This window comes from Macrotis lagotis, chromosome 2 (genome assembly GCF_037893015.1).
Source record: "Macrotis lagotis isolate mMagLag1 chromosome 2, bilby.v1.9.chrom.fasta, whole genome shotgun sequence".
In the NCBI taxonomy this organism is placed as follows: domain Eukaryota; kingdom Metazoa; phylum Chordata; class Mammalia; order Peramelemorphia; family Peramelidae; genus Macrotis; species Macrotis lagotis.
Window position 1 is genome coordinate 202,821,188 of NC_133659.1, and position 15,370 is coordinate 202,836,557.

General features: G+C 35.6%; 1 protein-coding gene across 2 annotated transcripts in view; it reads left to right on the forward strand.

Annotated features, from left to right (window-relative positions):
* Positions 1-15,370, forward strand: part of UBE2O (ubiquitin conjugating enzyme E2 O) — a 100,353-nt gene that overhangs the window by 35,905 nt on the left and 49,078 nt on the right. The gene's annotated exons all lie outside the window — the stretch shown is intronic.

Here is a 15,370-nt window from a genome sequence, read left to right on the forward strand (position 1 = left end):
GAGAGACCAGGTTGTGAATTTGTAAATGATCATCAGGAAAATTTATATTTGATCCTTTAAGTATTAATAGTGAGGCACTAGAGTTATTGATTAGGGTATGACATGGGCAGAGCTGCTGTTAAAAGATTAGATCTGATAGACTTGAGGCCTCCATGACAGTTTTCCCTGCTGTAGTATATTGAATCTATGTGTTTTTAAAGATTAGGACTCATGGTTTTGATGCCATCATAGCTGTCTTCCCCTTAAAGGAGACTGAAAACTTATAGAACATAATCATGGAAAAATACTGACAATATTTTTCAGATCTATATTTACCGCCAGTTTTTTTCCTTCCTTGATAACTGATACCCAAAATAGTATTTTGTCCTGTCTCCTGATAATGTAATTCTGGCAGCCATTCAGACCATTCAGAATTTTCATAGTATAAGAACCTCACTCTCAGAGTACTTTGGAACTTACCCTCCCATCCAGCAGTAGCACCCCATTGCTGAATGGATCTGTGTCTCTGTGCTCCCTAATATAACACTGCTCTTTTGTGAGTTATCTTATATTAATATGTATGCCTGAGTTATGTGTTATGTGTATGCCCTTTTCCTCTCTCCCCTTCCCCCTTTTCACTGCTTCCAAAAAAATCTTTGCATTGAACTGTTTTGCATGTTATTCACAGCACCCAAACTGTTTAAGGGTTTGTTTTCCGCAACACCTCTTACTGACCCATAGGTCTTTCCTTCCACATAAAATGGATATCTGGACAAGGATATAACCTATTGACACCTGCCACCTACATTGGGGGAGTGTGACTTAGGGAATGCAGTTGTAAAAAGCAAGAGACAATAGGGGAATGTCTTCTCAGGAAAGACTCCTTTATACTAGAGAAATGTCACAAAACACCTGCTCTTTAGGAACATGTTTTGGCAACTGTGGAGGATATGTTGGAATAGGGAGAAACTTGAATCAAGGACTGCAATTAGGAGAGTGTAAATATCAGTCTGGGGTGATAAAGGTCTTAACTAGGATAATGGTTGTGGAGAGTGGAAAGAAGGGATTATAAACTTTTAAGAGGAAAAAATTACAAGCTTTGGCAAGTGATTAGCTATGTGAGGTGAGTGAGAAAGAAGAGTAGATTATGAAATGAAATTTGTAAACCCAAATGACTGGAAGGATGGTGTTGCCCTCAAGAGTAACAGGGAAGGTTGAAAGGAGTAAGGAAGAGAATGAACTCAGTTTTATACTTAATGGCACATCCAGTTCAACCACCTATGATCATTGAACCTATGAGTTCAAGTGAATATCACCAAGGGAGTATAGAAAGAAAGAGAAAAAAGGCTAGGACAGCATCTTAGAAGACACCACACAGCAAAATAACTAAAGGGAACCTTCAAGAAAATCCATCTAGGAGACAGTATCCAGGAGAAGATGGTTCATAGTGACATGGCAAGGATAAGGATTGAGAGAAGCCCTTTAGATCTGGTTATTAAAAGATCATTAGTTCCTTTGAAGAGGGTAGTTTCTGTTGAAGGAAGAGGTCAAAAGTAAATTTGTAGATGGTTTAGAAGAGAATGAGACTAAGATTGGGAGAAAAATTGTAAAACTCAAAACTCAAATAAAATTTTTAAATAAAAAAAATTAAAAAAGAAGAGAATGAGAAGAAAGGAAGTTGAGGTGCTTAGGGTATCTAGCTGGGTAGACCTTATAAGATCCAGTGAGTGACAGCATAGGATTTAGCCCAGGAATGCAGGATTGGTTCAATATTAGGAAAACTATTAGATGTATAATTAATTATATCAATAATGAACCTATCAGAAATCATATATTTATATCAATAGATGCTGAAAAAGTTTTTTGACAAAATATAGCACCCATTCCTACTAAAAACACTAGAGAGTGTAGGATTAAATAGATAGTTCCTTAGAATAATAAGCAGTATCTATCTGATACCATCAACAAATATTATATGCGATGGGGATAGGCTAGAGCATTTCCAGTAAGATCGGGTGAAACAAGGATGCCCATTATCACCGCTACGATTCAATATTGTATTAGAAATGTTAGCTTCAAGGGGTGACTAGGTGGCGCAGTGGATAAAGCACCGGCCCTGGAGTCAGGAGTACCTGGGTTCAAATCCGTCTCAGACACTTAATAATTACCTAGCTGTGTGGCCTTGGGCAAGCCACTTAACCCCATTGCCTAGCCAAAAAAAAACCCTAAAAATAAAAAAGAAATGTTAGCTTCAGCGATAAGAGAAGAAAAAGAAATTGAATTAGAATTGGGAAGGAAGAGTTAAAACTCTCACTCTTTGCAGATGACATGATGGCATACCTAGAAAATCCCCCCAAAAAATCATCTAAAAAACTACTAGAAATAATTAGTAACTTTAGCAAAGTCACAGGATATAAAATAAACCCTCATAAATCCTCAACATTTCTGTATGTGACTAGCAAGGTGCAGCAGAAAGAGCTAGAAAGAGAAATCCCATTCAAAGTAACCTCAGACAATATAAAATATTTGGGAGTCGATTTGCCAAGACAGACTCAGAATCTTTTTGAAAACAATTATAAAACACTTCTCACACAAATTAAATCAGATTTAAATAACTGGACAAATATCAACTGCTCATGGATAGGTAGAGCTAATATAATAAAAATGAAAATTCTACCAAAACTAAACTATCTGTTTTAGTGCCCTGCCAATCAAAATTCCAAAAAATTACTTTAATGAGTTAGAAAAAATTGTAAGTAAATTCATATGGAGAAATAAAAAGTCAAGAATTTCCAGGAACTTAATGAAAAAAAGTGCAAAAGAAGGTGGCTTAGCCCTACCTGATCTAAAATTATATTATAAAGCATCAGTCATCAGAACTGTTTGGTATTGGCTAAGAAAGAGTGGTGGACCAGTGGAATAGACTAGGTGTAAAAGCAGGAGATGATTATAGTAATCTGCTGTTTGATAAACCCAAAGAGTCCAACCATTGGGATAAAAACTCCCTCTTTGATAAAAACTGCTGGGGTAATTGGAAGTTAGTATGGAAGAAACTTAGATTAGACCAACACCTCACACCCTTTACCAAGATAAGATCCAAGTGGTTACAGGACATAGACATAAAAAACAATACTATAAGCAAATTAGAAGATCAAGGACTAGTCTACCTGTCAGATTTATGGAAAGGGGAGCAGTTTATGACTAAGGAAGAGTTGGAGAACATCACCAAAAACCAATTAGATGATTTCGATTACATTAAATTAAAAAGCTTTTGCACAGATAAAACCAATGTAACCAAGATCAAAAGAAATGTAGTAAATTGGGAAACAATCTTTACAACTAATGATTCTGACAGAGGACTCATTTCTAAAATATACAGAGAGCTAAGTCATATTTTTAAAACAAAAAGCCATTCCCCAATTGACAAATGGTCAAAGGATATGCAAAGGCAATATACAGATGAGGAGATCAAAGCAATCCATAGCCATATGAAAAAATGCTCTAAATCATTAATTATTAGAGAAATGCAAATTAAAGTTTCTCTGAGGTACCACCTCACACCTCTCAGATTGGCCAATATGACCAGGAAGGATAATGATCATTGTTGGAAGGGTTGTGGGAAATCTGGGACAGTATTACACTGTTGGTGGAGCTGTGAACTCATCCAACCCTTCTGGAGAGCTATTTGGAACTATGCCCAAAGGGCAACAAAAATGTGCATACCCTTTGACCCAGCAATACCACTACTGGGTCTATACCCTGAAGAGATGATGAAAAAGGGTAAAAACATTACTTGTACAAAAATATTTATAGCAGCCCTGTTTGTGGTGGCAAAGAATTGGAAATCCAGTAAATGTACTTCAATTGGGGAATGGCTTAGCAAACTGTGGTATATGTATGTCATGGAACACTATTGTTCTATTAGAAACCAGGAGGGTCGGGATTTCAGGGAAGCCTGGAGGGATTTGCATGAACTGATGCTGAGTGAGAGGAACAGAACTAGAAAAACACTGTATACCCTAACAGCAACATAGGGGTGATGTTCAACCTTGAAGGACTCACTCATTGCATCAGTGCAACAACCAGGGACAATATTGGGCTGTCTGCAAAGGAGAGTGCCATCTGTATCCAGATAAGGAGCTGTGGAGTTTGAACAAAGTGCAAGGACTATTCCCTTTAATTTAGGAAAAAAACCAGATATCTTATTGTCTGATCTTGTCACCTCTTAGACTTCTCTTCTTTAAGGATATGATTTCTCTCTCATCACACCCAATTTGGATCAAGGTACAACATAGAAACAAAGTAAAGACTGACAAGAGTGCTTTCCGTGGGGGGGGGGGGGGGGAGGGAAGCGAAGCAAGATTGGGGGGAAATTGTAAAACTCAAATAATATCTTTAATAAAAATAAATTTAAAAAAACAAAGTAACTTCAGACAATATAAAATACCTGGGAGTCTACCTGCCAAGGCAGACTCAGAAACTTTTTGAAAACACAAATAAAATCAGATTTAAATAACTGGGCACATATCAACTGCTCATAGATAAGGTCGAGCTGATATAATAAAAATGACAATTCTACCAAAATTAAACTACTTTTTTAGTGCTCTACCAATCAAAATTCCAAAAAAATTACTTTAATGAGTTAGAAAAAATTGTAATTAAATTTATATGAAGAAGTAAAAAAAGCCAAGAATCTCCAGGTATTTAATGAAAAAAAGTACAAAAGAAGGTGGCTTAGCCCTGCCAGATCTAAAATTATATTATAAAGCATCAGTCAAAAAAACTGTCTGGTATTGGCTAAGAAATAGAGCTGTGGATCAGTGGAATGGACTAGGTGCAATAGCAGGAAATGACTAAGTAATCTGCTGTTTGATAAACTGAAAGAGTCCAGCTTGGGATAAAATTTCTCTCTTCAATAAAAACTTAGGAAAATTGGAAGTTAGTATGGCAGAAACTTGGATTAGACCAACACCTCACACCCTATACTAAGATAAGATCAAAATGGATACAGGATTTAGGCATAAAACAATATTATAAGCAAACTAGGAGATCAAGGCATAGTTTACCTGTCAGATCTATGGAAAGGGAAGCACTTTATGACTAAGGAAGAGGTGGAGAACATCATAAAAACAAACTAGATGACTTCGATGACATTAAATTAAAAAACTTTTGCACAGACAAAACCATTTTAACCAAGATCAAAAGAAACGTAATAAATTGGGAAACAATCTTTAGAACAAGTGTTTCTGACAAAGGACTCATTTCTAAAATATACAGAGAACTGAGTCAAATTTATTTTTTAAAAAAACCATTCCCCAATTGACAAATGGTCAAACGATATGCAGAGGCAATTTACAGATGAGGAAATCAAAGTGATTCATAGTCATATGAAAAATTGCTCTAAATCACTACTTATTAGAGAAATGCAAAGCATCTCTGAGGTACCACCTCACACCTCTCAGACTGACCAATAGGACCAGAAAGGGCAATGATCAATGTTGGAAGGGATGTGGGAAATCTGGGACACTAATACATTGTTGGTGGAGCTGTAAACTCATTCAGCCTTTCTGGAGAGCAATTTGGAATTGGGCAACAAAATGTGCAAACCTTTGATCTAGCAATACCACTACTGGGTCTATACCCTGAAGAGACTGCGTAAAAGGGTATAAAAACATCACTTGTACAAAAATATTCAAGCAGCCCTGTTTGTAGTGACAAAGAATTGGAAATTAAGTGAATGTTCTTCAATTGGCTTAACAAACTGTGGTATATGTATGTCATGGATCATGGAACACTATTGTTCTATTAAAAACCAGGAGGGATGGTAATTCAGGAAAGCCTGGAAAGATTTGCATTGTACTTTATTTTTTCTTCCTTAAGGATATGATTTCTGTCTCATCACATTCAACTTAGATCAGTGTATTCAGGGAAACAATGTAAAGACTAACAGAGACTGCCTTCTGTGTGAGGTGGGGGGAGGGAAGCAAGATTAGGGGGGAAATTGTAAAATTCAAAATAAAATCCAAATACATATAATTCAGTCATTTCAACAATGCCCAACTCTCCGCATCCCCTTTTGGGTTTTCATGGTAAAGATACTGAAGACTGGTTTGCCATTTCCTTCTCCAGCTCATTTTACAGAAGAGAAAATTGAGGCAAACAAGGTTAAATGACTTGCCAGAACCCCACAACTAATAAGAGTCTGAGACCAGATTTGTACTTAGAAAGACGAGTCTTCTTGACTCTAGATCCAGTAGCATATCCTCTGTGCTATAAAACTGCCAATGCTTAATATTGCAAGTGCTTAACAAATGCTTTTTACCTGATAAACTTAGTCTAAGGAAAATTAGCCAACAAAGTAAATGTACCTGAAAAAGTATTCAGTATTACTTGTCTGTGATTCCTTACTTTTTTATACAAAGGAGAGAAATGATTCCTTATCTCTTCCAGTCTTCTAAGATTGGTCTTTACAGTTACTTGCTTTGTAATTGACTTTGTTAACTAATTTAATTTTCATTTTTGTTATAGTAGTCATATTTATATTCTTGTGGCTATGCTTATTTGACTCCTCAGTTCCTATGAGTTATCCCATATTTCTCTGAATATTTTATATTACCTTAAAGTGTTGCAGTAATATTCTGTTGCATTTATATATGACAGTATGTTCAGCCATTCCCCCATCTATAGCCATTTGCTTTGTTTTTTCTGCTGTTGTTGCCACAAATAGTGCTATTTTGAATATTTTTATATGAGCTCTTTTTGTTTCTCTCTTTTTTTTTTTAGTAGTGGAATTCCTGGGTGGGGGGAGCTGTCTATACTCATTTGCTTCCCCCACCTCACATTCCCAGGGGGGAGCTGTCTATACTTATTTGCTCCCCCTCCCCATTTACTTTTCAACACTTTTGTAATCTGGCTTCTTAAATGAAGCTGTTTTGGTAAGGTCATCAAATTCCAAATCAAATCATTTTTCTCAGTCTTCATCTCACTTGACTTCTTTGCAGCATTTCATATTGTTTTTTTTTTTTTGTTTTGTTGTTTTTTAGGCTTTTGCAAGGCAATGGGGTTAAGTGGTTTGCCCAAGGCCACACAGCTAGGTAATTATTAAGTGTCTGAGTCTGGATTTGAATTCAGGTACTCCTGACTCCAGGGCCGGTGTGCTCTATCCACTGTGCCACCTTGCTGCCCCAGCATTTCATATTTTTTTTTAGGTTTTTTTTTTGCAAGGCAAATGGGGTTAAGTGGCTTGCCCAAGGCCACACAGCTAGGTAATTATTAAGTGTGTGAGACCCGATTTGAACCCAGGTACTCCTGACTCCAAGGCTGGTGCTTTATCCACTACACCACCTAGCCCCACCCCACAACATTTCATATTCTTGATCACATACTCATTCCTTCTAGATTCCCTCTTGGTACTTTGTTGTTCCCTCTATCTGTCATATTGATTCTTAGTTTACTTTTCTAGGTTCATTTGTGGACTTGTGATAGACCTACTTACTGTCCCCTATTCATGGCATTACATCTCCTACCCAAGTGCCATCTCATGTAGGAGACCTTTATTAATAGTTTACTCCTTCTTCCTTATTATTGTTTATTTATTTACAGATTTTGTATTATGTATTTTTTTACCTGTGTACATGTCTCCCAGTAGGAAGTTAACCTCTCAGGAGTGGGAGACTAGTTCACTTTTGCATTTGATCCCCATCTCCTAGATAGTAGTCTGATTTTCTTGATATCCTCAACACTTAGCAAAGGGCTTTACATATGAAAGCTACTTAAACTTCTCCTGTATTTGATTCATCAGATATTTGTAAAGTTCCTAATAAATTCACATTTGGACTAAATAGAAGCATGCCTCAAAGAGTCTATATTGTTCTGAGGGATGCCACAGTTGTAGGGGGGGGAAAAATCACAAAAAGAGAAGTGCAAATAAAAAACAACACTGAGATTTTTATCTCACACCTGTCAGATTTTCAAATATGATAAAAGTCAAAATGAGTTGAGGGTTGTAAAAAAGTGGTATGAATAACCATAAATACATTTTTGTAAGTTATATATTGGTCCAAGCACTCTTGAAAATATTTTGAAACTCTTCTAGAAAAATGACTAATCAGTTTTAATCTAGCAGTCCTCGAGGCATGTACCTAATAGAAGGTTAAAAAAACAAAACAGAAAACAAAACAAAAATAGAAAGGTACTACATATGCCAAAATATCCATAGCATCATTTTTTATTTAACAAAAAACTAGAAACAAAATGGGTGCCCATCTCTTTGGGGAGTACTTTAGTGGACTATAGTTAATACACAGTACCTGCCAAGTATCAACACTCATAGAAGTGCTGATTGATAAAATATGAATGTAAGGATGATTATGAGAAATTCATAAAAAAAAATAAGATGACCTGGAACTTATGGGGAGTGGAGTAGGCAACGAGCAAGGAGAGAAACACATAAAGCTATGTTATCACAGGTGAAAATAACACTAAGGTTAGTTGAAGTGAATAGTACTGGTTTGAGGGAACAGGGAGAGTAATTATAACCTCATATTTAAGCAAAATTTTGCTTTTCAGTTGATTTTACAGACTTTTTCCATTCTTGGGAAAGTTCAATGGGAGTAGGGGGCAGGTATATTAAGAAATGAACTCTCACCAGACTTTTCCCCCCTCCCTGAAAAAAAAAGATTTCAGTAAAACTTTCTAAAAGAAGAAATTGCACTTATTTATTCTAGATGGTTTATATTAGTAATTTCCAACTTAAATCAGCCCGTTATCAGCTTCAAATCTGGTACAGACATTCAGGGTGAGAAAACAATTGATCACTTGAGGGCTCTTTCAGCACTTTTTTTGAGACTTAAAATAGTAGAAAGGGGAAGAGAAATGATTCAACACTATAAGTGATTCTCCTCTATTTCTCTGATGGACCACCTTATCCTCGTACTTAATTGATTTGCTTTCCACTTTGGAATGATCCATAGTCTAAGGCATCTGTGTATTGTTACCAACCAGTCATTCAAAATTAAATCATATAACTAGTAAAACTTGATTGTATCAGTTTTGGAATTGGGAAGAGGAAAATCAACATCTTCTTGTAGTTAGGAGTGGGTAATCAGCACTTTTTATACCTTCAGAAATAAATTGAATTTTAATATGCTTAATTAAAAACAGCCTACCAGAAATAGTCGCAAGATATAAATAGCAGCACATGTGCCCCTCAGCAGATTTCAACACTCTTTGGGGATGAGAAATCAGTGAAGTTAAACACAAAAAGCCTAGGGAACCATGAGCATGTTCTGCCATTTGTTGCATATACAAAGCAACTTCATGTAAGACGTTTGTATATCTACAGTCTTTGAAATGATCTTGGAAATTGTGTTTCAGTGTCAATACATTTGAAGCCTTTATAGAATGCCTATATGCAAAGTATTCCATGGTGTATTATTATACATAAAATATGTAAACATTGTTGGCAAAACGTTAGGATGTTATATATCCAAATCCCAGTGGGCAGGTTATGACCCATCTTAGCAACCTCTGTGCTAGCCAAATGCAAGCTATTTCAGCCTCCTTGCAGAAAATTAGCCCTCACTCCCTAGATTTTTTAAATATACCTTTGCTTTTGAAAAGTTCTGCTTCAAAATTTAATGAAATAATGGATTTGTGCTATTTAATATTTACTGTGACTTGGCTAAAACTATATAGTTGGTATACAAATTTAATTTGTAGATGATACAAAAGCTGGAAGGGATAGTCAAGGTTCCAAAAAGATCTTGAAAACTATAGCTTTAGGCTGAATCAAATATGAAATTCACTGAAGATAAATTCTAATGCTTGAGTTAAAAAAAAATTAGCTTTAGTAGTACAGGATGGGGGAAGACATGATGAAACAACAAGTTCTGGGTCTTGTAGTATACCAGAAGCTCAGTATGAGTTAGTAATGTGATATAGTAGTCAAAGGAATTGGAACCTTGACTTCCTTGAGAAATGCATAGCTGAGATAGAGGATCATAGGATATCAAATGGATAATTTTGATTACATTAAATTAAAAAAGGGTTGGACAAACAAAACCAATGCATAGGATTAAAAGGAAAGTATGACACTGAGGAAGAATTTACAGCAAGTTTCTCTGATAAAGTCTCATTTCTCAAATATGTTGGTAATTGAGTCAAGTTTATAAGAACATGAGACATTTTCCAATGGTCAGAAGGTATGAACAAGCAGTTTTAGAAGAAGAAATCAAAGCTATTTATAATTATATAAAATAATGCTATTGATTAGATAAATGCATTTATAAAACAACTAAGATGCCACCTCATATCTATCAAATTGGCTAATATGACAGAAAGGAAAGATGATAAATGTTAAAAGGGTTGTCAGAAAATTGGAATACTAATGAATGCACTGTTGGTGGAATTGTGAACTGATCTAATTATTCTAGAGAGCAATTTGGAATCATGCTCAAAAGGCAATAAAACAATGCATACCCTTTGACCTAGCACACCACCATAAGGTCTGTCCTCTAAAGAGATTTTTTAAAAAGCGGGGGAGGGGAGTACCTGTATGTACAAAAATATTTATTTGTGGCAGTAAATTAGAAATTTAGGGGCTGCCCATCAATTGAGGAATGACTGAACAAATCATGATGGAATATGATTGTGCTAAAAAAAAGAAAATCAGTATGGTTTCAGAAAAACTCTGTGAAGACATGAACTGATGCAAAGTGAAGTGAACACAGTTAAAAGTGAAGAACACAGTTAAAAGTAATATTGTAACATGACCAACTGAATGACTTAGGTTTTCTGATCAATGCAGTGATTCAAGATAAATCCATTTAAATCTGATGAAAAATGCTATCCACTTCCCAAGAAAGAAGATAGACTCTGAATACAAATTGAAGTATAATTCTTTTCACTTTCTTTCTTTTTCTTTTTTTTGTAACATAGCTAATATGGAAATATATTTTTCATCATTTCACATGTATGATTGCTATCACATATCTTGTCTTCACAATAGGTTGGACAAAGAATTCAGATCTCAGAATTTTAAAAAACGAATGTTAAAAATAAATAACAAGCCTTTGGTTTTTAAGGAAAATTATGTATATGCACAGGTGCAACTTAGATTTTAAAGCAGTATTTACAGAAGAAAGAAACAAAGGCAAGTCACATAAAATGGACAAAATGTGATATAGTACTATGTAAATAATGTTAGGGTTGCCAACACTCAGGGGACTCCAGTTGGCAAGGACAAATAAAGAAAAAAATTTTAAATTAATAATAAAAACTTTCAGAAAAAAGATCAAAGAAGTTATATGACTGTAGCTCAAGGTGAATGGAATGATGGAAGCTGAAAGAGAAAGCAGAATTTCTCAATTCTGTTTTTTTCTGGCTTAACTGCCATGTAGAATGTTCTGTGATGTGGACAATATAGTAATGTCTACTAATCTCACTGATATAGAATTTGCCTCAAGTTGTCTTTGTAAATAAATCCTGCCATGTTGTTGTTTTGCAAGACTTTGGGGTTCAGTGGCTTGCCCAAGGTCACACAACTAGGTAATTAAGTGTCTGAGGTCATATTTGAACTCAGGTCCTCCTGACTCCAGGGCCAGTGCTCTATCCACTGCACCACCTAGCTGCCCCCTGAGAAGGACAACATAAAGTTAGAAATAGGAAGTCTATAATATAAGTAAAATTATAGTAAAAGAATACCTGGCTGTCTTCCTACCCTGCTTGTATCTGGTCCAGGTGAACACTATATTGGGATATTGAATATACTGAAAAATGACATTATTTAGATCTTAATGATATTTGGAAGATCATAATGACCAATAGATGGACCACAGGAATGAAGAAGAACATATGTCCCAATCTTCAAAGGGGGAAGATGGAGGAGAAAGAAAGTGGAACTTGAAAATAATATTGCCAGTAATGTTGACTGTGACTCCTGGGAAACTTTTAGAATATATTTATGGTGCTGATTTTGAAAAAAAAAACAGTTTCAGACACTTGGGTGGTTCAATAGATAAAGCACTAGCCCTGGAGTCAGGAGAGAGTTCAAATCCAGATCACACTGTGGTTGTGTGTGTGTAGTGCGGGGATATTTAGTGATGCTTTTTAAAAAAAGTGAGGAACATAGCTTCCAAGAATAAGAAGGTGATTTGCACCCTGGTCAGTAATAATTCACTGCTGGGCATCATAGTTTAAGAAAGATATTATAAACCAGAGATCAAGACAGTGGTTCAAGACAAATCCATTTAACAGTGGGCAACAGTGGGCAGTGGGCAACAAAGATTTTAAAGAACTTTTGAGTCCTTGACTTAAGAGACTCAGCTGAAGGAACTAAGGATGTTTAACTTGGAGAAGAGGAGGAGGGGTGGTGGGGAGAGGTGGTAGAATTGGATAAATAACCTGAGAGCTATTTTCAAGTATGTGATGGGCTGTCACTTAGAAGAAGGATAAACTGGTTCTTTTGTCCCACAGGTTAGAAACTAAGAACAATAATGAATGGGTAAAAGTTGTAAAAGGTCAAATTTAGACTCCTTTTCAGGAATAACTTCTAACAATTAAAGCAGTCCAAAAGTATAACAGCTGCTTTGAGAATTGAGTTTTCCCTTATTAGAAATTTCAAGCAGTGGCTAGAGGAACACTTGGCAGCTGTGTTTATTTCAGGTGGAGACTGAACTATAGGGCTGTTGAGGTTCCTTTCAACTCTAAAATTCTATGATTCAGAGTACCTGGGTTCAAATCCGGTCTCCGACACTTAATAATTACCTAGCTGTGTGGCCTTGGGCAAGCCACTTAAGCCCATTTGCCTTGCAAAAACCTAAAAAAAAAAATTCTATGATTCTGAGTAAATTCAAAACACTTTAAAAGTGTGGGGACCGAGTAAATCATACCAAAAAAAATTTAAGTTATTCTGAATGTTTCTTGAACTTACTAATTTTCCTTGTTTTATACTCATTGAATCATCTATGGGAACTCTACTTACTTTTTTTTTAATATTTAATATCTTTCCTGATTACATGTAAAAACAATTTTAACATATTTTTTCAGATTTTGATTTTCTCCACCCACTCCATTCCACCCCATCCCTATTGAGATGACAACCAGTTTGATATAAGTTATAAACATATGCAATCTGCTTATTATACACCAGTAAAAGGGGAGGGAGGAGGTTGGGAATGAAGGAATAACCCTCTTAAAAAGTGCATGTTTGTCAAGAATTAAAGGTAAGCTATTTCATCACATAAAACAGGATAATTCAACTTAACACTGTTGCCTTCTATCCCACGTTTAATAAACGGCACCATTGATATCTCCTGTTTTAATAATAATACATAGATATCAAGATCTTAGTAGACAGATAATTAGTAATAAGATGTTTAGTAACCCTCTTATAAAATCATATCAATTTATTTGGTTTTATTTTTTTTTAGGTTTTTGCAAGGCAGTGGGGTTAAGTGGCTTGCCCAAGGCCACACAGCTAGGTAATTATTAAGTGTCTGAGGTCGGATTTGAACTCAGGGACTCCTAACTCCAAGGCTGGTGCTCTATCCACTGCGCCACCTAGCTGCCCCTATTTACATTGTTCTTAGTAAATTACTTTTTAGCTTTTGCATTTTGCACTTTTTTTGCATATCTCAAGATCAGATTGACATTTTACCTTAAAGAATATTGTTCATATTCCCACTTGTAATCAGTTTATTTTGTTTATGCCTACCCAGTCTTTCCCAGTTTCCTGATTTGAGGGTGTTATATTTAGAATAATTAATCAATAAACTTTTATTAAACTCTTACTATTATAGGTACTGTACTGAACCCTGGGGATACAAACATGAAGAAATTTTCCTCCCAAGGAACTTACAGTGTAATGTAATTGAAGAAACAAATACATGTATAGTATATACAGAATACATATTATAAAAAATGCAAATAAGAACAGAAGTTAAATACAACACAGAGAAATTGTTTGAGACAGAGATGAAGATGTGTTTTGAAGCATGAAAAATTGCCAATGCAAAGAGATGAGAGATAGTGAGTGAGTGAGTGTGTGTGTGTGTGTGTGTGTGTGTGTGTGTGTGTTTAATAGAAAGATGGCCAGTTTTGACTGGATTGTGGCATGCAAGATGGGGCAATGATGTATATGCACTGAGACAGAAAAGATATGTTGAGGATACGCTGAATAGTTTAAAAGCCAAACAATTACATTTTATTTTTAAATTTTTTGTTTGTTTTTTAGTTTTTGCAGGGCAGTGGGGTTAAGTAGCTTGCTCAAGGCCACACAACTTGGTAATTAAGTGTCTGAGGCTAGATTTGAATGCAGGTACTCCTGTCTCCAGGGCTGGTGCTCTATCCACTACACCACCTAGCCATCCCTGATTTTTAAATTTTTAAAAAGTTTGCCATTTATGTTATGAAAGTTTTTTAGCATTCATCCACTTGAATATTTATAAGTTACACATTCTTCTACCACTGTCCCTTCTCAATATGTTAAAATGTTTACATATTAGTCATTTTGTGTATGAGGAATTAAGACTAAGGAAAAAGAAAGAAAACCCATGGGACAGGAAGAAAAAACTTGAAAAGCTTTTTAAAAAATGAACATTGTGTCCATTCAGATTATGGGAGGGGTTTTTTGTTTGTTTTTTGTTTTCCTCTAGATGAGGATGGCATTGTCCATAATTCCTCCCAGGGTTGTCCTAGATCTTTGAACTACTGAGAGGAGCTGCATCTATCACAGTTGGTCAATTCACAGTGTTGTTAATGTGTACAAATTTCTTTTGGTTCTGCTTCCTTCCCTCAATATCAGTTCACATTCCATGCTTCTTTAAAGTATGACCCTTTATGGTTTCTTATAGAGTAATAGTACTCCATAATATTCATATACTACAACTTGTTCGGCCATTCCCCAGGTGATAGACTTCCCCTCAATTTCCAAGAATTTATATTTGATCCATGATGTAATAGAAAGCTAATGGAAATTGTTGAATAGGGGAGTGAATTATTTAAGAAAAAAGCTATATGGTGGCTAAATCCAGAGAGTTTAAACTGAGGAGGTGCCCAGGATCTATGCCAGTGCTTATCTGCTGATGAGGTTGTAACAACCATCATTACTTAACTACCACCATCATTCCTCCTTAGTCACAATTATGAACCATAGGGTTCAGAGGGATCTTAGAGCTCAATTAGCCCATCTAGCCCAAACCCTGTACTTGAGGGTGATACCAATTCATATCATGATTTTAAGGTTTACAAAGTACTTTCCTCTTAATCCTGTGAAGTTACGAAGTAGGAATACAGGAATGGATTGTTCTTTTTTGTTTAATTTTTGTTAAAGATATTATTTGAGTTGTACAGTTTTCCCCCCAATCTTACTTCCCTCCCCCCACCCCCCACC